Below are 25945 nucleotides of genomic sequence, written 5' to 3' on the forward strand. Positions count from 1 at the left end.
CTAGCATATTGACGTAATGCTAAACATCCGGTTATCTCGAGTTTTCTCCGTAATACATGTCCGTGGGTTTTTCAATGTTCGGTTATTTACGTGGCTTCATGCGGAAAGGGAACCGTCGTCTGCAATCAACGACATGGACCATTCTGGTACTTGTTGCTGACAAAAACATGATTTTAACACAGAATTTAATGTCAGAATAGCTATATAAACGCTATTGTGTTTTCATCGTAGCAATAGGGTCCGATATTTAGACTCGAACAAGTATAATGCGACTCGTCTTCGACTCGTCGGCATTACACTTGTCTCGTCTAAATATCGGGCCCTATTGCTACGCTGAAAACACAATAGCTGTTAATAACAGCAATATTATTGCTGTTTTTCCTGTACTTATGTATCTTGTATGTGTCAATAGGCTCTGTGCTTTAATGACAATAAATTCTGATTCTGATTCTGTTTGAAAAAGAGAGAAAAAAAAGAACAAAGTAAACAAAAATATTTCCCAAGCGGGGAATCGAACCCCGGCCGTCGCGGTGAGAGCGCGAAATCCTAACCACTAGACCACTTGGGAATCTGCAAAGTACCGCAATATTAGTGATATATATTTGTTTTTACAAAATGCAGAAACGTGCCACATAAATCGTTTTTACACAATTCTAAATTGTACGTTTCGTAACAAATCAGATTATGAACATTTTTTGTGTGTTTTTGTTTACATTATTAATTGCAAGGAGAGTTGTTTTTCTTTTTCTCTTTTTCTTGTTCTCCTCTCAGTGAAAAATCTAATATAGGTCTATGGTGAAAACAACCGCAGACATGTTTCTGAAACTTCACATGCGAATTCTTCCAGGTAATATCCTGAAATGCAGGTTTTTCGTGTTTCATTTTTGTCTCTCATAATTTTTACAAATGTCTTTGATGACGTCAAAGATACTGTTTGCCCTTTTAATAAAAGGTCCGCATTATATTGACTGCGTTAGTTTCCAATCAAATTACGTGATTGTTAATCGAACTACCCGGTCCGGACTATGGGATTGTATTTCAGCTTGGGGGGTACGTTACAATGAATTGGTTATTTTGTTTATTAAAAGTCCGATTGAAATTGATATTGCATAACAGATTCAAGAGATTATTGCATTGTAATTTTTAGGAAATTCAGAATCCAGAAATACATGGATATGTTATGTCTACTTTGAAAATGTGCTCAGCGCACAATTAAAGAAAATCGGTTTATGCAAATTAGGTCCTCTTTTCGCATGCTTCGTGGAGACCAGTTCAAGCTGTCTCGGTCTTCTGGTTTTGGCAAGCTAAACCTTACTAGTCTCGGTGATGACTGATCCCGTGTTTTCAGTGTCGATCCTTTATTTTCAGGCCGACCGATTAACTAACAGTTTTGAGCTCGCTTCACGCGACTTGTTGAATTGTTGAAATAAGACAGACATTTGGTATTAAAAAATGTAATAACATGTGTAAACTTAAACTCGATATCCCACCATGACCTTCCTCTGATACATCTTGATACGAACGTTGTTGTTGTTGGTTTTTTTTTGTTTTGTTTTTTGTCATCAAAGGTATTTATAAAAAAAAAGACAAAAACGTCCGGGGATAATCATTCCCAGGAACTCTCATGTCAAGTTTCATAAAGATCGGTCCAGTAGTTTGGTCTTAATCGCTCTACACACACACACGCAGAGACACACACACACACACACACACACACACACACACACACACACACACACACTCACACACACACACACATACACCACGACCCTCGTCTCGATTCCCCCTCTATGTTAAAACATTTAGTCAAAACTTGACTAAATGTAAAAAGAAGGAAACTCCTCCAAACTACAGTTTTGCAAGGGAGTGTCACACGACTACTCTCTACAACCCTTTCTTTTGCTGACACAAGAACACAGACAGGCTATGAGCAAACTACGTATAAGTGCCCATGACTTAGAAATCGAAAAGGGCAGATACACGGGAACACCAAGGGAGGAAAGACTATGCAGAAACTGTGGAGTGGTGGAGGATGAACTTTACTTCCTCGATTCGTGTACAATGTATGCACATCTCAGGCAACAGTTATTACCGAATACTTCCACCGGCAGTGATGAAATAAGAGTCAGTTCCTTGTTTACTGACAGCGACATCCAAAGGCAATTGGCAAAATATGTGAACGATTGTTTTCAACTACGCAGATGCAATGCGTCTTCCGACTGTCCTCAATAACTTATGCTCATCTTCAGGTCCTCTTTGTTCACCCTGCTCCACTTGGTTTTGTATTACATGTATGTTATGTTATATTGCTGTTTTTCCTGTACTTATGTATCTTGTATGTGTCAATAGGCTCTGTGCTTTAATGACAATAAATTCTGATTCTGATTCTGTTTGAAAAAGAGAAAAAAAAAACAAAGTAAACGACAAAAGCAAACAAAAATATTTCCCAAGCGGGGAATCGAACCCCGGCCGTCGCGGTGAGAGCGCGAAATCCTAACCACTAGACCACTTGGTAATGTGCAATGTACCGCAATATTAGTGATATATATTTGTTTTTACAAAATGCAGAAACGTGCCACATAAATCGCCTTTTCACATTTCTAAATTGTACGTTTCGTAACAAATCAGATTATGAACTTTTTTAAAAAAAATTTTACATCATTAATTGTAAGGAGAGTTGTTTTTCTTTTTCTCTTTTTCTTGTTCTCCTCTCAGTGAAATATCTAATATAGGTCTATGGTGAAAACAACCGCAGACATGTTTCTGAAACTTCACATGCGAATTCTTCCAGGTAATATCCTGAAATGCAGGTTTTTCGTGTTTCATTTTTGTCTCTCATAATTTTTACAAATGTCTTTGATGACGTCAAAGATACTGTTTGCCCTTTTAACAAAAAGTCCGCACTATATTGACTGCGTTAGTTTCCAATCAAATTACGTGATTGTTAATCGAACTACCCGGTCCGGACTATGGGATTGTATTTCAGCTTGGGAGGTACGTTACAATGAATTGGTTATTTTGTTCATTAAAAGTCCGATTGAAATTGATATTGCATAACAGATTCAAGAGATTATTGCATTGTAATTTTTAGGAAATTCAGAATCCAGAAATACATGGATATGTTATGTCTACTTTGAAAATGTGCTCAGCGCACAATTAAAGAAAATCGGTTTATGCAAATTAGGTCCTCTTTTCGCATGCTTCGTGGAGACCAGTTCAAGCTGTCTCGGTCTTCTGGTTTTGGCAAGCTGAACCTTACTAGTCTCGGTGATGACTGATCCCGTGTTTTCAGTGTCGATCCTTTATTTTCAGGCCGACCGATTAACTAACAGTTTTGAGCTCGCTTCACGCGACTTGTTGAATTGTTGAAATAAGACAGACATTTTGTATTAAAATATGTAATAACATGTGTAAACTTAAACTCGATATCCCACCATGACCTTCCTCTGATACATCTTGATACGAACGTTGTTGTTATTTTTTTTGTGTGGGTTTTTTTGTTTTTTTGGTCATCAAAGGTATTTATCAAAAAAAAGAAAAGAACGTCCGGGGATATCATTCCCAGGAACTCTCATGTCAAGTTTCATAAAGATCGGTCCAGTAGTTTGGTCTGAATCGCTCCACACACACACGCACAGACACACACACACACACACACACACACACACACACACACACACACACACACACACACACACACACACACACACACACACACCACGACCCTCGTCTCGATTCCCCCTCTATGTTAAAACATTTAGTCAAAACTTGACTAAATGTAAAAAGAAGGAAACTCCTCCAAACTACAGTTTTGCAAGGGAGTGTCACACGACTACTCTCTACAACCCTTTCTTTTGCTGACACAAGAACACAGACAGGCTATGAGCAAACTACGTATAAGTGCCCATGACTTAGAAATCGAAAAGGGCAGATACACGGGAACACCAAGGGAGGAAAGACTATGCAGAAACTGTGGAGTGGTGGAGGATGAACTTTACTTCCTTGATTCGTGTACAATGTATGCACATCTCAGGCAACAGTTATTACCGAATACTTCCACCGGCAGTGATGAAATAAGAGTCAGTTCCTTGTTTACTGACAGCGACATCCAAAGGCAATTGGCAAAATATGTGTACGATTGTTTTCAACTACGCAGATGCAATGCGTCTTCCGACTGTCCTCAATAACTTATGCTCATCTTCAGGTCCTCTTTGTTCACCCTGCTCCACTTGGTTTTGTATTACATGTATGTTATGTTATATTGCTGTTTTTCCTGTACTTATGTATCTTGTATGTGTCAATAGGCTCTGTGCTTTAATGACAATAAATTCTGATTCTGATTCTGTTTGAAAAAGAGAGAAAAAAAAGAACAAAGTAAACAAAAATATTTCCCAAGCGGGGAATCGAACCCCGGCCGTCGCGGTGAGAGCGCGAAATCCTAACCACTAGACCACTTGGGAATCTGCAAAGTACCGCAATATTAGTGATATATATTTGTTTTTACAAAATGCAGAAACGTGCCACATAAATCGTTTTTACACAATTCTAAATTGTACTTTTTAACAAATCAGATTATGAACTTTTTTTTTTTTTTTTTTTTTTTTTTTACATCATTAATTGTAAGGAGAGTTGTTTTTCTTTTTCTCTTTTTCTTGTTCTCCTCTCAGTGAAAAATCTAATATAGGTCTATGGTGAAAACAACCGCAGACATGTTTCTGAAACTTCACATGCGAATTCTTCCAGGTAATATCCTGAAATGCAGGTTTTTCGTGTTTCATTTTTGTCTCTCATAATTTTTACAAATGTCTTTGATGACGTCAAAGATACTGTTTGCCCTTTTAATAAAAGGTCCGCATTATATTGACTGCGTTAGTTTCCAATCAAATTACGTGATTGTTAATCGAACTACCCGGTCCGGACTATGGGATTGTATTTCAGCTTGGGAGGTACGTTACAATGAATTGGTTATTTTGTTCATTAAAAGTCCGATTGAAATTGATATTGCATAACAGATTCAAGAGATTATTGCATTGTAATTTTTAGGAAATTCAGAATCCAGAAATACATGGATATGTTATGTCTACTTTGAAAATGTGCTCAGCGCACAATTAAAGAAAATCGGTTTATGCAAATTAGGTCCTCTTTTCGCATGCTTCGTGGAGACCAGTTCAAGCTGTCTCGGTCTTCTGGTTTTGGCAAGCTAAACCTTACTAGTCTCGGTGATGACTGATCCCGTGTTTTCAGTGTCGATCCTTTATTTTCAGGCCGACCGATTAACTAACAGTTTTGAGCTCGCTTCACGCGACTTGTTGAATTGTTGAAATAAGACAGACATTTTGTATAAAAAAATGTAATAACATGTGTAAACTTAAACTCGATATCCCACCATGACCTTCCTCTGATACATCTTGATACAAACGTTGTTGTTTTTTTGTTTTTTTTGTTTTGTTTTTTGTCATCAAAGGTATTTATCAAAAAAAAGAAAAAAATGTCCGGGGATATCATTCCCAGGAACTCTCATGTCAAGTTTCATAAAGATCGGTCCAGTAGTTTGGTCTGAATCGCTCTACACACACACACGCAGAGACACACACACACACACACACACACACACACACACACACACACACACACACACACACACACACACACACACACACACACACATACACATATACACCACGACCCTCGTCTCGATTCCCCCTCTATGTTAAAACATTTAGTCAAAACTTGACTAAATGTAAAAAGAAGGAAACTCCTCCAAACTACAGTTTTGCAAGGGAGTGTCACACGACTACTCTCTACAACCCTTTCTTTTGCTGACACAAGAACACAGACAGGCTATGAGCAAACTACGTATAAGTGCCCATGACTTAGAAATCGAAAAGGGCAGATACACGGGAACACCAAGGGAGGAAAGACTATGCAGAAACTGTGGAGTGGTGGAGGATGAACTTTACTTCCTTGATTCGTGTACAATGTATGCACATCTCAGGCAACAGTTATTACCGAATACTTCCACCGGCAGTGATGAAATAAGAGTCAGTTCCTTGTTTACTGACAGCGACATCCAAAGGCAATTGGCAAAATATGTGTACGATTGTTTTCAACTACGCAGATGCAATGCGTCTTCCGACTGTCCTCAATAACTTATGCTCATCTTCAGGTCCTCTTTGTTCACCCTGCTCCACTTGGTTTTGTATTACATGTATGTTATGTTATATTGCTGTTTTTCCTGTACTTATGTATCTTGTATGTGTCAATAGGCTCTGTGCTTTAATGACAATAAATTCTGATTCTGATTCTGTTTGAAAAAGAGAAGAAAAAAAAAAGTAAACGACAAAAGCAAACAAAAATATTTCCCAAGCGGGGAATCGAACCCCGGCCGTCGCGGTGAGAGCGCGAAATCCTAACCACTAGACCACTTGGGAATGTGCAATGTACTGCAATATTAGTGATATATATTTGTTTTTACAAAATGCAGAAACTTGCCACATAAATCGCTTTTACACAATTCTAATCAGATTATGAACTTTTTTTTTATTTTTTTTTTTACATCATTAATTGTAAGGAGAGTTGTTTTTCTTTTTCTCTTTTTCTTGTTCTCCTCTCAGTGAAAAATCTAATATAGGTCTATGGTGAAAACAACCGCAGACATGTTTCTGAAACTTCACATGCGAATTCTTCCAGGTAATATCCTGAAATGCAGGTTGTTCGTGTTTCATTTTTGTCTCTCATAATTTTTACAAATGTCTTTGATGACGTCAAAGATACTGTTTGCCCTTTTAACAAAAAGTCCGCACTATATTGACTGCGTTAGTTTCCAATCAAATTACGGGATTGTTAATCGAACTACCCGGTCCGGACTATGGGATTGTATTTCAGCTTGGGAGGTACGTTACAATGAATTGGTTATTTCGTTCATTAAAAGTCCGATTGAAATTGATATTGCATAACAGATTCAAGAGATTATTGCATTGTAATTTTTAGGAAATTCAGAATCCAGAAATACATGGATATGTTATGTCTACTTTGAAAATGTGCTCAGCTCACAATTAAAGAAAATCGGTTTATGCAAATTAGGTCCTCTTTTCGCATGCTTCGTGGAGACCAGTTCAAGCTGTCTCGGTCTTCTGGTTTCGGCAAGCTAAACCTTACTAGTCTCGGTGATGACTGATCCCGTGTTTTCAGTGTCGATCCTTTATTTTCAGGCCGACCGATTAACTAACAGTTTTGAGCTCGCTTCACGCGACTTGTTGAATTGTTGAAATAAGACAGACATTTTGTATAAAAAAATGTAATAACATGTGTAAACTTAAACTCGATATCCCACCATGACCTTCCTCTGATACATCTTGATACAAACGTTGTTGTTTTTTTGTTTTTTTTGTTGTTTTTTTGTCATCAAAGGTATTTATCAAAAAAAAGAAAAAAATGTCCGGGGATATCATTCCCAGGAAATCTCATGTCAAGTTTCATAAAGATCGGTCCAGTAGTTTGGTCTGAATCGCTCTACATACACACACACACAGACACAGACACACACACACACACACACACACACACACACACACACACACACGCACACACACACACACACACACACACACATACACCACGACCCTCGTCTCGATTCCCCCTCTATGTTAAAACATTTAGTCAAAACTTGACTAAATGTAAAAAGAAGGAAACTCCTCCAAACTACAGTTTTGCAAGGGAGTGTCACACGACTACTCTCTACAACCCTTTCTTTTGCTGACACAAGAACACAGACAGGCTATGAGCAAACTACGTATAAGTGCCCATGACTTAGAAATCGAAAAGGGCAGATACACGGGAACACCAAGGGAGGAAAGACTGCAGAAACTGTGGAGTGGTGGAGGATGAACTTTACTTCCTTGATTCGTGTACAATGTATGCACATCTCAGGCAACAGTTATTACCGAATACTTCCACCGGCAGTGATGAAATAAGAGTCAGTTCCTTGTTTACTGACAGCGACATCCAAAGGCAATTGGCAAAATATGTGTACGATTGTTTTCAACTACGCAGATGCAATGCGTCTTCCGACTGTCCTCAATAACTTATGCTCATCTTCAGGTCCTCTTTGTTCACCCTGTTCCACTTGGTTTTGTATTACATGTATGTTATGTTATATTGCTGTTTTTCCTGTACTTATGTATCTTGTATGTGTCAATAGGCTCTGTGCTTTAATGACAATAAATTCTGATTCTGATTCTGTTTGAAAAAGACAAAAAAAAAGAAAAAAGTAAACGACAAAAGCAAACAAAAATATTTCCCAAGCGGGGAATCGAACCCCGGCCGTCGCGGTGAGAGCGCGAAATCCTAACCACTAGACCACTTGGGAATCTGCAAAGTACCGCAATATTAGTCATATATATTTGTTTTTACAAAATGCAGAAACTTGCCACATAAATCGCTTTTACACAATTTTAACGTTTCGTAACAAATCAGATTATGAACTTTTTTAAAAAAAATTTTACATCATTAATTGTAAGGAGAGTTGTTTTTCTTTTTCTCTTTTTCTTGTTCTCCTCTCAGTGAAAAATCTAATATAGGTCTATGGTGAAAACAACCGCAGACATGTTTCTGAAACTTCACATGCGAATTCTTCCAGGTAATATCCTGAAATGCAGGTTGTTCGTGTTTCATTTTTGTCTCTCATAATTTTTACAAATGTCTTTGATGACGTCAAAGATACTGTTTGCCCTTTTAACAAAAAGTCCGCACTATATTGACTGCGTTAGTTTCCAATCAAATTACGGGATTGTTAATCGAACTACCCGGTCCGGACTATGGGATTGTATTTCAGCTTGGGAGGTACGTTACAATGAATTGGTTATTTCGTTCATTAAAAGTCCGATTGAAATTGATATTGCATAACAGATTCAAGAGATTATTGCATTGTAATTTTTAGGAAATTCAGAATCCAGAAATACATGGATATGTTATGTCTACTTTGAAAATGTGCTCAGCTCACAATTAAAGAAAATCGGTTTATGCAAATTAGGTCCTCTTTTCGCATGCTTCGTGGAGACCAGTTCAAGCTGTCTCGGTCTTCTGGTTTCGGCAAGCTAAACCTTACTAGTCTCGGTGATGACTGATCCCGTGTTTTCAGTGTCGATCCTTTATTTTCAGGCCGACCGATTAACTAACAGTTTTGAGCTCGCTTCACGCGACTTGTTGAATTGTTGAAATAAGACAGACATTTGGTATTAAAAAATGTAATAACATGTGTAAACTTAAACTCGATATCCCACCATGACCTTCCTCTGATACATCTTGATACGAACGTTGTTGTTGTTGGTTTTTTTTTGTTTTGTTTTTTGTCATCAAAGGTATTTATCAAAAAAAAGAAAAAAATGTCCGGGGATATCATTCCCAGGAACTCTCATGTCAAGTTTCATAAAGATCGGTCCAGTAGTTTGGTCTGAATCGCTCTACACACACACACACGCACACACACACACACACACACACACACACACACGCACACACACACACACACACACACACACACACACACACATACACCACGACCCTCGTCTCGATTCCCCCTCTATGTTAAAACATTTAGTCAAAACTTGACTAAATGTAAAAAGAAGGAAACTCCTCCAAACTACAGTTTTACAAGGGAGTGTCACACGACTACTCTCTACAACCCTTTCTTTTGCTGACACAAGAACACAGACAGGCTATGAGCAAACTACGTATAAGTGCCCATGACTTAGAAATCGAAAAGGGCAGATACACGGGAACACCAAGGGAGGAAAGACTATGCAGAAACTGTGGAGTGGTGGAGGATGAACTTTACTTCCTTGATTCGTGTACAATGTATGCACATCTCAGGCAACAGTTATTACCGAATACTTCCACCGGCAGTGATGAAATAAGAGTCAGTTCCTTGTTTACTGACAGCGACATCCAAAGGCAATTGGCAAAATATGTGTAGCCTACGATTGTTTTCAACTACGCAGATGCAATGCGTCTTCCGACTGTCCTCAATAACTTATGCTCATCTTCAGGTCCTCTTTGTTCACCCTGTTCCACTTGGTTTTGTATTGCATGTATAAAGCTATTCTGATGAACACGTGGGGGAATTCGGGGGCTGTGATTGGATGGTCTCTTCCAATCATCAAAACATAATGTTACGGAAGTCGGCCATTTTTCTCAATATCCAAAAGCATATTGTCAATAACAAAGACGCATGGTTCCGGTTTCTTCCACGTGTATAAAGTACACGCATACCTCGCCAGGTTTGTTTCTGTGACTAGTCGACAGACGATGCCATTTGCTTTGTGTGTGTTTTTGTTGTTGCTTACTGTACATGACATACATTACGTGTAAAATCCAGTTCTTTAACAGGCAACAAACCTTGCACATTTCGAGAAACTGCAATCTGAAGCGACCTATCTCTGATTCTAGCAGACGATCTCTCCAATGTTTAACACAAAATCAGCAAACTCTCCTGTCATACAGAACTTCCATTGTATAGTGCAATGTTGAAATGAAGTTACCGGTCTGAAACATTTAGTCGTTTCTTCTGAGACAATCCTTGTTCTCTTAATATCATCTACAGATTTACCGCAGTCTTCACCACGCGATTTCCCAACAGAAGTCAGACTTTCGAACATACAATATACGTAGGCAAGCATGATACGTCATGACGTCATATGATTCCTAGCATATTGACGTAATGCTAAACATCCGGTTATCTCGAGTTTTCTCCGTAATACATGTCCGTGGGTTTTTCAATGTTCGGTTATTTCCGTGGCTTCATGCGGAAAGGGAACCGTCGTCTGCAATCAACGACATGGACCATTCTGGTACTTGTTGCTGACAAAAACATGATTTTAACACAGAATTTAATGTCAGAATAGCTATATAAACGCTATTGTGTTTTCATCGTAGCAATAGGGTCCGATATTTAGACTCCAACAAGTATAATGCGACTCGTCTTCGACTCGTCGGCATTACACTTGTCTCGACTAAATATCGGGCTCTATTGCTACGCTGAAAACACAATAGCTGTTAATAACAGCAATATTATTGCTGTTTTTCCTGTACTTATGTATCTTGTATGTGTCAATAGGCTCTGTGCTTTAATGACAATAAATTCTGATTCTGATTCTGATTCTGTTTGAAAAAGAGAAAAAAAAAACAAAGTAAACGACAAAAGCAAACAAAAATATTTCCCAAGCGGGGAATCGAACCCCGGCCGTCGCGGTGAGAGCGCGAAATCCTAACCACTAGACCACTTGGGAATCTGCAAAGTACCGCAATATTAGTCATATATATTTGTTTTTACAAAATGCAGAAACTTGCCACATAAATCGCTTTTACACAATTCTTCTTCTTCTTCTTCTTCTGCGTTCGTGGGCTGAAACTCCCACGTACACTCGTGTTTTTGCACGAGTGGAATTTTACGTGTATGACCGTTTTTACCCCGCCATTAAGGCAGCCTTACGCCGCTTTCGGAGGAAGCATGCTGGGTATTTTCGTGTTTCTATAACCCACCGAACTCTGACATGGATTACAGGATCTTTTCCGTGCGCACTTGGTCTTGTGCTTGCGTGTACACACGAAGGGGGATAAGCCACTAGCAGGTCTGCACATAAGTTGACCTGGGAGATCGGAAAAATCTCCACACTTAACCCACCAGGCGGCCGCGGCCGGGATTCGAACCCTCGACCTTCCGATTAAGAGGCCGACGTCTTACCAGGGGCGGGGATATAGCTCAGTTGGTAGCGCGCTGGATTTGTATTCAGTTGGCTGCTGTCAGCGTGAGTTCAAACCCACGTTCGGCGGAAAATTATTTTTGAGTGCAGACTCTCTTCGGTGTCCGAACACCCCCCGTGTGCACTACATTGGGGTGTGCACGTTAAAGATCCCACGATTGACAAAAGGGTCTTTCCTGGCAAAATTGCTCAGGCACAGTTAATAATTGTCTACCTATACCCGTGTGACTGGGAACAATAGGCCGTAAAAGGTGAATATGCGCCGAAATGGCTGCAATCTACTGGCCGTATAAAATTTCATCTCACACGGCATCACTGCAGAGCGCCTAGAACTGTACCGACGGAATATGCGCGATATAAGCGTCCTATTGATTGATTGATTGATTACCACCCCGTCACACAATTCTAAATTGTACGTTTCGTAACAAATCAGATTATGAACATTTTTTGTGTGTTTTTGTTTACATTATTAATTGCAAGGAGAGTTGTTTTTCTTTTTCTCTTTTTCTTGTTCTCCTCTCAGTGAAAAATCTAATATAGGTCTATGGTGAAAACAACCGCAGACATGTTTCTGAAACTTTACATGCGAATTCTTCCAGGTAATATCCTGAAATGCAGGTTTTTCGTGTTTCATTTTTGTCTCTCATAATTTTTACAAATGTCTTTGATGACGTCAAAGATACTGTTTGCCCTTTTAATAAAAGGTCCGCATTATATTGACTGCGTTAGTTTCCAATCAAATTACGTGATTGTTAATCGAACTACCCGGTCCGGACTATGGGATTGTATTTCAGCTTGGGGGGTACGTTACAATGAATTGGTTATTTTGTTCATTAAAAGTCCGATTGAAATTGATATTGCATAACAGATTCAAGAGATTATTGCATTGTAAATTTTAGGAAATTCAGAATCCAGAAATACATGGATATGTTATGTCTACTTTGAAAATGTGCTCAGCTCACAATTAAAGAAAATCGGTTTATGCAAATTAGGTCCTCTTTTCGCATGCTTCGTGGAGACCAGTTCAAGCTGTCTCGGTCTTCTGGTTTCGGCAAGCTAAACCTTACTAGTCTCGGTGATGACTGATCCCGTGTTTTCAGTGTCGATCCTTTATTTTCAGGCCGACCGATTAACTAACAGTTTTGAGCTCGCTTCACGCGACTTGTTGAATTGTTGAAATAAGACAGACATTTTGTATTAAAAAATGTAATAACATGTGTAAACTTAAACTCGATATCACACCATGACCTTCCTCTGATACATCTTTATACGAACGTTGGACAGAGAAAACAAAGGAAGGGGGCGGGCGGGGCTATTTTAACAAAAATAATGTTCCTCGTTTGATTAAATCTTGAACCCAGTACATAATATTCGAATCACCAGCAAGAAGAACAAGTCGCGTAAAGCGAAATTACTACATTTAGTCAAGCTGTGGAACTCACAGAATGAAACTGAACGTAGTCCGCCGCTAGTGCAAAAGGCAGTGAAAGTGGCGAGCCTGTTTGGCGCGGTAGCGATTGCGCTGTGCTTCATAGCACGCTTTACTGTACCTCTCTTCGTTTCTGAGCGTGTTTTTAATCCAAACATATCATATCTATATGTTTTTGGAATCAGGAACCGACAAGGAATAAGAAGAAATAGTTTTTAAAACGATTTCGGAAATTTAATTTTGATCATAAGTTTTATATTTTTAATTTTCAGAGCTTGTTTTTAATCCAAATATAACATATGTATATGTTTTTGGAATCAGAAAATGACGAAGAATAAGATGAAATTGTTTTTGGATCGTTTAATAAAAAAATAATTTTAATTACAAGTTTCCGATTTTTAATGACCAAACTCACTCATTAGTTTTTAAGCCACCAAGCTGAAATGCAATACCAAACCCCGGGCTTTGTCGAAGATTGCTTTGCCAAAATTTCAATCAATTTGATTGAAAAATGAGGGTGTGACAGTGCCGCCTCAACTTTTACAAAAGGCCGGATATGACGTCATCAAAGGTATTTATCGAAAAAAAGAAAAAAACGACCGGGGATATCATACCCAGGAACTCTCATGTCAAATTTCATAAAGATCGGCCCAGTAGTTTAGTCTGAATCGCTCTACACGCACGCACACACGCACAGACAGACAGACACACACACACACACATACACCACGACCCTCGCCTCGATTCCCCCCTCTATGTTAAAACATTTAGTCAAAACGTGACTAAATGTAAAAATCAAGATAGTCCACTCGCTTAGACACTTCTTGACATTTCAATACCTCTTCAACAAAAAACAAAACAAACAAGCACACACACAAAACAGCTAGAATTTCTGCGCAAATACTCCAATTCCAAACTAAAAACCACCCCCTCCCCAGCCTCCACTCCACCCCACACACTTCCTCCCTCCCCCGCAACACAGAAGATGATGAAAACGTCAAGTGTCAGTTCGCAAAAACCCCTACCCCTCCTCCCTTTCCCCATCACCTCAGGTCAATGATGACGCGTTTAGCACATACTCGCTAACTCACGCTCTCGAGCCATCTTCGTGTCAGTTTCACAATGCAAATGACGAACCAACTCTCGTCCAACCATCTTGGCTCTGCGAGACTTTAATTTGACCGAGTCTAATTTCTCAACCTCCTGGGGAAAGGGTTCGAAGAAGAAAATCGCCTCCTCAGAAAAGCGCGGTAAATGAATGAATTTAGCTTCGTCCGCGCTTTTCTGACAGGTTGTGACATTTAAAAAGAATAGCGTGATTGTTGTTTGGGTTTGCCGAGTCGACGATTTCACACGTCAGTCTGTGGTCAATTTCACATCTCGTGTCAACGTTGTCCGGATGGCGATGTTTAATGTTTAGGTTTTGTAGTGTTGTTTGCTGTCAATGTTGACAAGATAGTGGTCTTCTTTATTTGCCTTAACCACCTTATTTGTTGTCTGGGTGCTTGGTATGAGGTGGTGGGAATCTGGTCGTGTTTGGAGGTTAAGAAAAGTAGCCAACGGTTTATGATAATTGCTGCGCGTCTTACAGCCTAGGCTATAGAGATATTACCTTTATGTAGACTTCCAAATAGACGTAAACGAAATACAGAAGAGTGCTTGCTTTGAAAAAAAAAAGACAGAAAGACAGAAAAAAAGGAAGAACAATAAAAAAATATTAAAAAACCAGAAAGGAAGGCAGAGCGAAAGACAAAAAGACAGACAGAGAGACAGACAAAGACACACTACAACAAAAGAAAGACAGAACGGAAGGAAAAACACGAACTTCCGGGTTCTGAAATTCAGAACAAAAGATTTCTAAATGTTAATTATGTATTGCTTAAAGGCATACTAACGCACTGACGTGTTTACAAAGTGTAGTTTGCCCACAATCGATGTCAAACGCACCATAAGACCATATAATGACGATACGTCACCATGCGCAGACCATAATACATGCATTACAGCTTGTTCTAGCCTCTGAAAAAGTGGATGTCAACAAAGCCGCGGTGTTCTCTCCCTTGCATCAACGTTACATGTGTTGCCAAATCTATAAATAGGACGATCCAGATCAAAATGAAAATTCAAATATCTCAACATTGAAGGGGTCCTAGACCACAATATTTTGCAGGGAACTTAATTTAGTCTGTCTCCAGCTGTTGGTAAAGCAATTAGCGTGTATAGTCATCGAGTACATATGGCTTTAAATAGATAATTGCATAAAACAATGTCTAACCCAAACTGAAGCCTGTGCATGACTTACCTTCCTTGTTGGGATACCCTCCTCCTCCTCCTCCTCCTCCTCCTCCTCCTCCTCCACCTCCTCCACCTCCTCCTCCTCCACCTCCTCCACCTCCTCCTCCTCCTCCGCCTCCTCCACCACCTCCTCCTCCTCCTCCTCTTCTTATTCTTATTCTTCCAGCTTATCCTCCTTCCCTCTTTCCCCCCCTCTTCCTCTTGATGTTGCTTTTATCATTCTGTTAAACACAGCGAAGGGAAGGCTTTAACGTTTTAATATAAAAACCACCAGCAATAACAATAACAAGCTTCACGATTTTCCTAAAACAAGTCGATTAAAAAGGAAGTCGAGAATGCTATTAATCAAGCCATTAATCAAAGCTACAAAAACAAGCGGGATATTTCCCAACCAACCCCAGAATGGTATGCTGCTGAATGAATTTTATTACTGCGTTGTCGTGCAATATTATTTTTCCTAAAACATTTTTTTGTAAGTATCCAGGAAACATAAATGTTGACGTCTCTCTACAACAGCACACACTAAGCCATTGTTCACGATTATTCTGTTCTTTTCTTCTTCCATTTTCTTTTTGAACAAAGCTCACATTTTACGAGCCAAAAATGAAATATGTACCCATTTCAACGCCCTAAATTTCGAACATTTGTCACGAAATAGCTTTTGTGATGCAACGTACCACCCAAGAATCAACCCCGGATTTGCAAAGGGCCCCTACAGGGGTAACTCTGTTTCATGTCTCTTGCTCGATTGCCTCCCATGTCTCCGATCCGAACATTAAAATGTCTGGGACGACGGCGAAAGAATCGCACGCTCCGGTGAATGTTTTTAATGTGACCACTCACCCGGTAGTCACAAAAGGAATAACTTGCTTCGATTTTGTTCACCTGGGTGAATTTTATGAAGTCCGGTTCAACAAGGGGTAAAAAGGGGGTGGGAAGGGGAGATGGATGTTGTTTGTTTTGTTATTTTGTTCGAGGTCGGATGGAGCGAGGAAGTAAAATGTGTTTTTTTTTTTATTGTTTTTTTTTTTTTTTTTTTTTTTTTGGGGGGGGGGGGGCTAGGGGTGACTAAAGAGGGAGAGGGATGGGAATGGAGGGTGGTTCAAATATTTTTTTCTTCTTATTTTATCATAGAACGGAGAGAGGAGCATGATTATGTTTGTTAAAACTTGTCCGCTTTGCTTACTGTTATAATATCAAATGATTCAGTTTTGCGCGAACCCTTGGACAGTGCACCAAAAAGACAGAGTGACTGAGCACGAGCGAGTAATTTTCTTTGATAATGCAACAACTTCAAGACTGATTAATCAAATTAAGCAGACAGACGTTTTTCATTTCATAGTTCCACAATTTCAATACAGAATAGTTTAGTTTTGGTTACAACTCAAAGTCTGATTAATCAAATAAAGTAAACGTCAGTTTTTTATTTCATATATAGTTCCACAATTTCAAAACTGATCAATTTAGTTCTGGTTATTTCAATGCAGTAAAACTCGGCAGACCTACATGTTTTTATGGATGAATTTACCACTATGGGGTCTCTTTTCAAAGCGTCTCACTAACATCATGTTCAACCTGACCCACCCTCTGTTTTACAAAAATGGAGCATAAAACAGTGACAATAAAGGGAGGCAAGTCACTCGCTTTCCAAACATTTAAATTCCAGAAAGGGCACTTCAAACGGAAGACAATCCTACGCCAGTGGTCTCCCCTCTTCTGCTCCAATGGATTATGGCGCCTGCCAGTACGATTGTCTGGGTTTAACGTTTATGCTATGGAGTTATACATTGTCCTGTATTTCTAAAGCAAATGACAAAAGCTAGGGAAAGGTGTGGACAGAATGTAAGAAACAAAACAAAAGAAAGATGTACAGAGCTAGAGAGACAGACAGACAGACAGACAACTTGAAGACAGACAAGACAGACAAGACAGACAAGACAGACTGACAGACAGACAGACAGGGACAGGCAAAAAAAAAGAACGAAAGAAAGGAAGGCAAACTAAAAGGATGAAAGACATTCAGGATGTTGTTGTAACCGTGTGACGTCAATGTATCGACTGATGCTAATATTAACACGCCTCTTCTCAGACAAACGAAAGAGTGCTAGGAGAAGAAGAAACAACAAGTCGCGTAAGGCGAAATTACTACATTTAGTCAAGCTGTGGAACTCACAGAATGAAACTGAACGTAGTCCGCCGCTAGTGCAAAAGGCAGTGAAAGTGACGAGCCTGTTTGGATCGTTTAATAAAACAATAATTTCAATAACAAGTTTCCGATTTTTAATAACCAAACTCACTCATTAGTTTTTAAGCCACCAAGCTGAAATGCAATACCAAACCCCGGCCTTTGTCGAAGATTGCTTTGCCAAAATTTCAATCAATTTAATTGAAAAATGAGGGTGTGAAAGTGCCGCCTCAACTTTTACAAAAAGCCGGATATGACGTCATCAAAGGTATTTATCGAAAAAAAGAAAAAAACGTCCGGGGATATCATACCCAGGAACTCTCATGTCAAATTTCATAAAGATCGGCCCAGTAGTTTAGTCTGAATCGCTCTACACACACACACACACACACACACACACACACACAGACAGACAGACAGACAGACAGACAGACAGACAGACACACATACACCACGACCCTCGTCTCGATTCCAACCTCTACGTTAAAACATTTAGTCAAAACTTGACTAAATGTAAAAACAACAACAACAACAACAAAGAAGAAGAAACAGAAATAGTAGAATGCGGTGAAGAAGGAACAAGGGTGCAAGAGAGAAAGTTGTTTACTGGAAGACAAGACGGTAGCCTACAAGACCACGCCGTGAAACCTTGCAAAACAAACGGATCCTCAAAAAACAGCCATATAATAAGCCGCACGAGCCTTTTTCCCGAAGACCAAACAGTCCCCCTGTCCTTTTGTCCCACCCTGCGAGCACTCTACTGGACTTCAGTCCGGGAAACTTTAACGAAATGAAGAAAATTAGCCCACAAAACGGACCCCCTTCCCGACGTGCCTCATTCAGCCTCGCTGTCGGAGAGTAATTAACACAGGGTCTGGCGCATGCGCGCGCGTGCGCCTGCACCCTTTTGCTGGTAAGTTTCGCCGCGTGCTTTTTGACGAACTCACCGAGGGGTCTGTCCGAAGCTGGCGATGACGTGTTTTACACCAAAAGAGCGTAAGTTTGGGGGAATTGGTAGAAAACGGACATTACTTCTCTTGAGGGGTTCAAAATGAAAGTCTGCTGATGCGGACTTTGTGCGACAGAAATAGCCTGAAAAGAGGCGGAGATATAGCTAAAAACGACAAATAATTAGGATGTGTCTGGTGATTTCTAATGTAAGCCAAAAAAGGACACAGTTTAGAAAGTGAAAAGAGACAGACACTTTTAGCACATGATGAAAACCGTGCTATACGAGACATATTGCGTTTCCCTGGTAAACACCAAAGAGGCGATGAAGGAGACACTTTAGCTCACAGACAGGGCAAAGTCTTTCCCCATCCTTCCTCCAACTCATTTTCAATGAAAGATGATGCTGTGCAGACAAGAAAAACAAGAAATTCCTACGAGGTAGGAAAAACACCCCCGTTGGTCAAAGGGAAATAACCATTCTCACTGCCACCAACTGAGAAGGTTATTTCCCTTTGACCATTAATATGTGCCTCTATAAGTCCTTGTAGAATATTAATCCACCAATAACTCCCTAACCGTGTGTTTGACTGGTCCCAATTTTTGTAAGGACCGTCTCAGGAATGTATAAAACCTGTTCACCAAGTTTGGTGACGATCGGTCCGTTCATTCTTGAGATCTATATGCGAACACAAACAAACAAACAAACACATCGACCGAATCCTATACACACCAATAACTCCCTAACCGTGTGTTTGACTGGTCCCAATTTTTGTAAGGACCGTCTCAGGAATGTATAAAACCTGTTCACCAAGTTTGGTGACGATCGGTCCGTTCATTCTTGAGATCTATATGCGAACACAAACACACAAACAAACAAACACATCGACCGAAACCTATACACACCCCTATACCGGGGGTGTAATAACCTTATCCCACATACGTGAGAGAGACCACTCATGTCATAACAAAACCATACACTCACACGTTGTTAAAAGCAAAAATAATTCAGAGATTTCCTTGGTTTTCTGTTTTGTTACGGGACTCCCAAAAAGAACACTTGCCGCATTTTTGAAGACGCTAAGAAGACACTTGCAAAACGCTTGGAAATCGTTGGGCTATTCAAACGGACAATTTCTCAACGGTTAAGCTGGTTTCAGTAGCTATTGAACAACCAATTATTTCTTTCGACAAGAATCATACCATCAATGTCCAATCAATCGAACGTTAGCAACAAACAAAAATATATATAACATCAGTGTGATTGCAACAGTCGTTTTACAAAGTCCACGTCAAACAAAAACAGATAAAAATTACTATCACGATATAGACACGCGTGTCTGTTGAGATCAGTTATGGTCAGATGACTCAGAGGTGTGCAGATATCTACACAGATTGTATACATCCTTTTGGTCAGCGGCTGTGGCTTCAGCAGGAAGTCTGCTGTAATACGTACATTTACCTGACAACTCACGCCCACATGGTTTTGAGATTGAGAGCGAAAGATAGATACGACTTTTGCTTTGACGGTGATTGCAATTTAAACAATGCCGAGCAGGTGGTCGTCCAGAAATTTACGGAGAATAGATGAAGCCCGCCTGTACGCAGACTGAGATTGACTGATTGAGTAAGTGAATGAGATTTGTGATTTTAAAGAGATTTTAAAGCCAACACACCCACAGTCAGACCCAGGAGAGAGAAAGGGGGAGGGAGAGAGGGAGAGAGAAAGATAGAGAGAGAGGTAGAGAGAGATAAAGAGAGAGAGAGGAGAAGGTGAGAGAGAGAGAGATGGGGAGAAAGAGAGAGGGGTGGAGATAAATGGGGAGAGAGAGATAGAGATAGAAAGAGTGAGAGAGAGAGAGAGAGAGAGAGAGGGGGGGGGGAAGGAAAGTGAGAGAGAGAGAGAGAGATGGAGAGAAAGAGATAGGGAGGGGGAGGGAGAGACACACAGACACACAGACAGAGACACACAGAGATAAACGGCAAAGATAAACAGCTACGATGTCTACTTTTGACGGACTGATTTCCCTTTCCGGAGAAGAAAAAAAAACCCGAAGAGACTGAAGAAGAAGAAGCCAGACGTTTTGTTGAAAGTCATTTTTCCGCCCAGCTGGCCTCTGGTTCTCTCTCTATTGCCACTCTGCTGGACGTCAAGACTGGTCCACCCAGGAAGTCGACAAAATAATCATCCCACTCAGCGGCGAACATCATCACCAACGTAATCGCAGGGCAGCGCCGGAACTACAGCATCGCGAACCGGCTCGTGATCATCGTACGGTGAAAGAGGGTTTGGCGCTCAAACAGTCTTTAGCACTTGTGCGGAGAGTCTCTGTAAAATGTCAAATGACAATTCAATAGTTTCGCGCAAGCAGGGCTTGTTTTTCAGCCTTTCTGATTGCTCTGCTGGTACTGATGGTGATGATGATGCTACTGATGATAATGATGCTTGCTGGGGATTGGTGGCGTGGGGGGTCACCAGAGGGGGGTTTGAGGGAGGGGTGGGGGGCAAGGTGTGTGAAGTCTTTGACCAGCTTGGCTGCAAATTACAACTGACAGGTTGTTCAATCTTTAATGACGCACGAGGTTCTTCTTCGTGTCTGCTGTATAGATGAGATGATGATGACACACGAGAGGAGCCTGTTGTTCGTCGGCAAAAACACCTGAAAATGACACTGGCCACACCCTGAGAATATTGTTTGAGTGCAGGGTTGTGGAAACGATGATCACACATGAGAAGGGACTTTTGTATGTTGGAAAACACCTGAACTGAAATTACACTGGTCACACCCTGAGAATATCATGTGTTGTTTGAGTGGGTTTGTTCAAACGGTGATAACATATGAGAAGTGACTTTTGTATGTTTGGAAAACAACTGAACATTTCCTTGGCCACACCCTTGGAACCTTGCCCGCATAGTGTAGATGAAACGTTACAGACAAATATGCGAAATAGTTATCGTTTGCTAGCTAACACCTTAGAACTACCATAACCACACCTTAAGGTTTGATTACGTTCGTTTTGGTTTGTTTGTTTGACGCCCAGTCCACCACGAAGGGTGATATCAGGGCGGTGCTGCTTTGACATTTAACGTGCACCACACACAAGACAGAAGTCGCAGCACAGGCTTCATGTCTCACACAGTCACATTATTCTGACACCGGACCAACCAATCCTAGCACTAACCCCATAATGCCAGACGCCAGGCGGAGCAGCCACTAGATTGCCAATTTTAAAGTCTTAGGTATGACCCGGCCGGGGTTCGAACCCACGACCTCCCGCTCACTGGGCAGACGCCTTACCACTAGGCCACCGTGTTGTGGTATTTGAATACGTTCTACCCTCTGCACAAATGTTAGAATAGATGTATACCTGTAGTGGATGGATTTATGCGTCTCGAAGAATACTGTCCTCCATGTCTTCTTCGTCTTCTTTGTTCTTCTTCGCACGTGCGCTGTGAACTGAAGGGCTCTACTTTTGAACATACATTTGAAACAAGTGTTAAGCACTTTAAAATATTAACCATTTGTGCAGTTGTTTACACTGACATATACAGTTTTAATGAAATGACACGAGAATTGACGCTTTAATTCGGGTGCGAAATTTGTTGCAATAATATTTTGGCCAAGTTTAGTTACTGGATACAAAAAATGTGTTCAAAAGTTAATTTTCTGTTTGTTGAACCGCTTCTTTGAATTGTTTTCTGTGTAAGATGTGTTTTGCTTACACTAGCAATTTTTTCCTTACTAGTTATTAATTCTTTTTATGAAAAGTATACACATATATCGGATGGTGCGGCACTGTGTTGTCAACCTGTTTTTCATCAAATGTATGTGTCAGCTGTCATTTTTTCATACTGAACCCCTGTTATTTAAAAATGTCTGTTCTACTAACTGGACGCTCGGTTATCGACAGAGAGATAGTTGGAGAGAGGTTGCGGGGGGGGGGGGGGGGGCAGATTGACAGACAGACAGACAGTCACAAGGAGAGAGAGAGAGAGAGAGAGAGAGAGAGCAAGAGAGAGAGAGAGAGAGAGAGAGAGAGAGACTCAGACTCAGACTCAGACTCAGAACTTTATTACAAAAGGATAAAGGTTTTAGAGAGAGAGAGAAAGAGAGAGAGAGAGAGAGAGAGAGAGAGAGAGAGAGAGAGAGAGAGAGAGAGAGAGAGAGAGAGAGAGAGAGAGAAAGAGGGAGAGAGAAACAAAGAGAGATAGTGAGAGAGAGAGACAACAGACAGACAGACAAAGACATAGAGAGAGACACACACACACACACACACACATATATATATATGCACACACACACACTCACACACACACACATGCACACACACGCACGCACATACACATACACATAAACACACACACACACACACACTCACACACACACTATTCACACACACACACACACACACACACACACACACACACACACACACACACACACACACTATTCACATCCACATACGCACATGCATACATCATCGGGTTCCCTATCGATACCCAGTCTCCTGCATGCAAACCATTATAATTACGAAATGTTCATAGTATGTAAAAAGCACTAACTTTACACTATGAAAACGTTCTGTTCTTTTTATATTTAGTCAAGTTTTGACTAAATATTTTAACATCGAGGGGGAATCGAAACGAGGGTGTGGTGTATGTGTGTGTGTCTGTGCGTGTGTGTGTGTGTGTGTGTGTGTGTGTGTGTGTGTGTGTGTGTGTGTAGAGCGATTCAGACTAAACTACTGGACCGATCTTTATGAAATTTGACATGAGAGTTCCTGGGTATGAAATCCCCGAACGTTTTTTTCATTTTTTTGATAAATGTCTTTGATGACGTCATATCCGGCTTTTCGTGAAAGTTGAGGCGGCACTGTCACGCCCTCATTTTTCAACCAAATTGGTTCAAATTTTGGTCAAGTAATCTTCGACAAAGCCCGGACTTTGGTATTGCATTTCAGCTTGGTGGCTTAAAAATTAATTAATGACTTTGGTCATTAAAAATCGGAAAATTGTAAAACAAAATAAAAATTTATAAAACGATCCAAATTTACGTTTATCTTATTCTCCATCATTTGCTGATTCCAAAAACATATAAATATGTTATATTTGGATTAAAAACAAGCTCTGAAAATTAAATATATAAAAATTATTATCAAAATTAAATTGTCCAAATCAATTTAAAAACACTTTCATCTTATTCCTTGTCGGTTCCTCATTCCAAAAACATATACATATGATATGTTTAGATTAAAAACACGCTCAGAAACTTAAAACAAAGAGAGGTACAGAAAAGCGTGCTATCCTTCTTAGCGCAACTACTACCCCGCTCTTCTTGTCAATTTCACTGCCTTTGCCATGAGCGGTGGACTGACGATGCTACGAGTATACGGTCTTGCTGAAAAATGGCATTGCGTTCAGTTTCATTCTGTGAGTTCGACAGCTACTTGACTAAATGTTGTATTTTCGCCTTACGCGACTTGTTTTTTCCTACTTTCTTTCCTTCCCTCGTTTCTTTCTTCCTGTAGTTCCTTCTTTTATCCCTTTCTTTCTTTCTTGCTTTCTGAATTACCTTCGAAAGAAGTTTTGCACCATAAACATAACTGAAATCGGATCACATTTTACCGCCGTTTCCAAACGAGATCGCTACGGGGTTCTCTGATAGGAAAATCAACACATCTCAGTTACCATGGAAACGTTGTCGGAAAATCGCAGACATTTTTATCCGGACTGGAAATGAAACGCGATAAACGGACGAAGTGCTTGAGTGGTTTCTTGAGCAATAAGAATATTTCTTCGTTTGTCGGTATCTGAAAAATCGTCTGTCATTAATCCTGTTTGCAGTATAAAGGACATCATGGGAAGAGAATATTTGATGGGTCCAGTTTGGGTTTTTTGTGTGTCATTTTTTTTTTTTTTTTTTTTTTTTTTGTGGTCGTTGTCAGTTTCAAGAAGCAATTCTCTCTAAGGTTGCATACTGATTCTGTGGATCAAATGATTTTGGTCGAAGGAGGACTGAGGAGGAGGCGGGGTGGTTTTTTTTTCATTTGTATCAGCGGTCTGAAAACAACGATTATATATATACCAGGTAATACATCCTTTTCATTTGTCCCTTTATGATAAGTCGATAGATATGATATTTTTGTCTTTACTGTGAGTGTTGTTTGTTCGTGCTTTTTACATTTAGTCAAGTTTTTCAAGTAGTCTCAACAATAGCGAGATCCATCCTGACCTCAGGTCAAAATGAGTTCGGCTCATTCTCTCCCTGACAGGATGCCTTGAGTTTCCTTGTCTGGCAAGGAAACCGATTTTTGTACATATTTAGAGCTTTTTGTAATGTGTTATGGATGTAAGCAGATTCGCGATCGTCGATAATGATTTTTCATGGTGTTTTGTCATTTTTAAATTGCAGAGGAATTTTTATTTTAGACAGTTTCAAGCGAGCTATTTTTCGCGGATGTATTTACTGTGCAAACAACTCTAAATATGGCATAAATGTCACCTGATAATCAACCGTTTGGTTTCGGCCCTCGCTGGAGCAGACGATTTTTTTGACAGTGATGCAACCATATATTACGGTCTCCTTCCGGCAGCAGTCCCAAAATTTCTACTTATTTTGACCTTAGAACGATGTCTTTATCATAACTGTGAAGAACAGAACGGAGATCACTGTCGAAGTCGGCCAATCTGCAATCACTTTCGTCTCGCGAACACTGCTCGTGAACAACATATGGGAGATCACTCTGTATTCTTCTTTTGATAGATTGGCGTAGGACTTTCGCGTTCGGTCAGAGAGACAACTGGCGACAGCCGTGGAGCGAGGATTATCAGAATGTAGCGAGATCTAGATGTGGCACTTTTCAGCACGTGTACGGGAACGTGTACGGGTAACGTCATCAAATCTAGTTTGTGCGTCACGCGTTTGCCAAGATCTGCAGTCTTGGTAGTTGGAGTAAAACAACGTATGATTTGGAACATTGGAGAAAAAAAAGGGAGTCACAGGTGACGCCATTTCTACACGCACACGTACAGGTCTTTGCTAGACGTTCGATCATCTGGAACACTGTAATGTCTGATCCCAGCGAACGCATGCAAACATGAACTCTTTTTTTAAATCTCGGCCGCCTTAAGATGACTGAAAGTCGGCCTCTGATGTCACATGTCTCAAAGAAGGGAAATCCAATCTTCAATCGATACATTGACTTTTATAACAATTCAGCTATCTATCAATTATGATGATTAAATAAGATTCGTACTTTTTAGATGCACCCGGAAAGCTGCGAATCGCATTCTATTCAATCAATCAATCAATCAATGAGTCTTATATC

At 40.1% G+C, this 25945-nt stretch overlaps 6 non-coding genes across 6 annotated transcripts; all 6 read right to left on the bottom strand.

Annotated features, from left to right (window-relative positions):
- Nucleotides 1-496: 496 nt before the first annotated feature.
- Trnae-cuc (transfer RNA glutamic acid (anticodon CUC)) lies at nucleotides 497-568 on the bottom strand. Its single transcript has one exon. It is a non-coding gene; the product is annotated as a tRNA-Glu (tRNA).
- A 1875-nt stretch (nucleotides 569-2443) lies between these two features.
- On the bottom strand, nucleotides 2444-2515 carry Trnae-cuc (transfer RNA glutamic acid (anticodon CUC)). Its single transcript has one exon. It is a non-coding gene; the product is annotated as a tRNA-Glu (tRNA).
- Nucleotides 2516-4388: 1873 nt separating this feature from the next.
- On the bottom strand, nucleotides 4389-4460 carry Trnae-cuc (transfer RNA glutamic acid (anticodon CUC)). The gene has a single exon. It is a non-coding gene; the product is annotated as a tRNA-Glu (tRNA).
- Nucleotides 4461-6359: 1899 nt separating this feature from the next.
- On the bottom strand, nucleotides 6360-6431 carry Trnae-cuc (transfer RNA glutamic acid (anticodon CUC)). The gene has a single exon. It is a non-coding gene; the product is annotated as a tRNA-Glu (tRNA).
- A 1865-nt stretch (nucleotides 6432-8296) lies between these two features.
- Nucleotides 8297-8368, bottom strand: Trnae-cuc (transfer RNA glutamic acid (anticodon CUC)). Its single transcript has one exon. It is a non-coding gene; the product is annotated as a tRNA-Glu (tRNA).
- Nucleotides 8369-11213: 2845 nt separating this feature from the next.
- Nucleotides 11214-11285, bottom strand: Trnae-cuc (transfer RNA glutamic acid (anticodon CUC)). The gene has a single exon. It is a non-coding gene; the product is annotated as a tRNA-Glu (tRNA).
- Between the last annotated feature and the right edge of the window lie 14660 nt (nucleotides 11286-25945).

Source organism: Littorina saxatilis, linkage group LG13 (genome assembly GCF_037325665.1).
Source record: "Littorina saxatilis isolate snail1 linkage group LG13, US_GU_Lsax_2.0, whole genome shotgun sequence".
NCBI classification, from domain to species: domain Eukaryota; kingdom Metazoa; phylum Mollusca; class Gastropoda; order Littorinimorpha; family Littorinidae; genus Littorina; species Littorina saxatilis.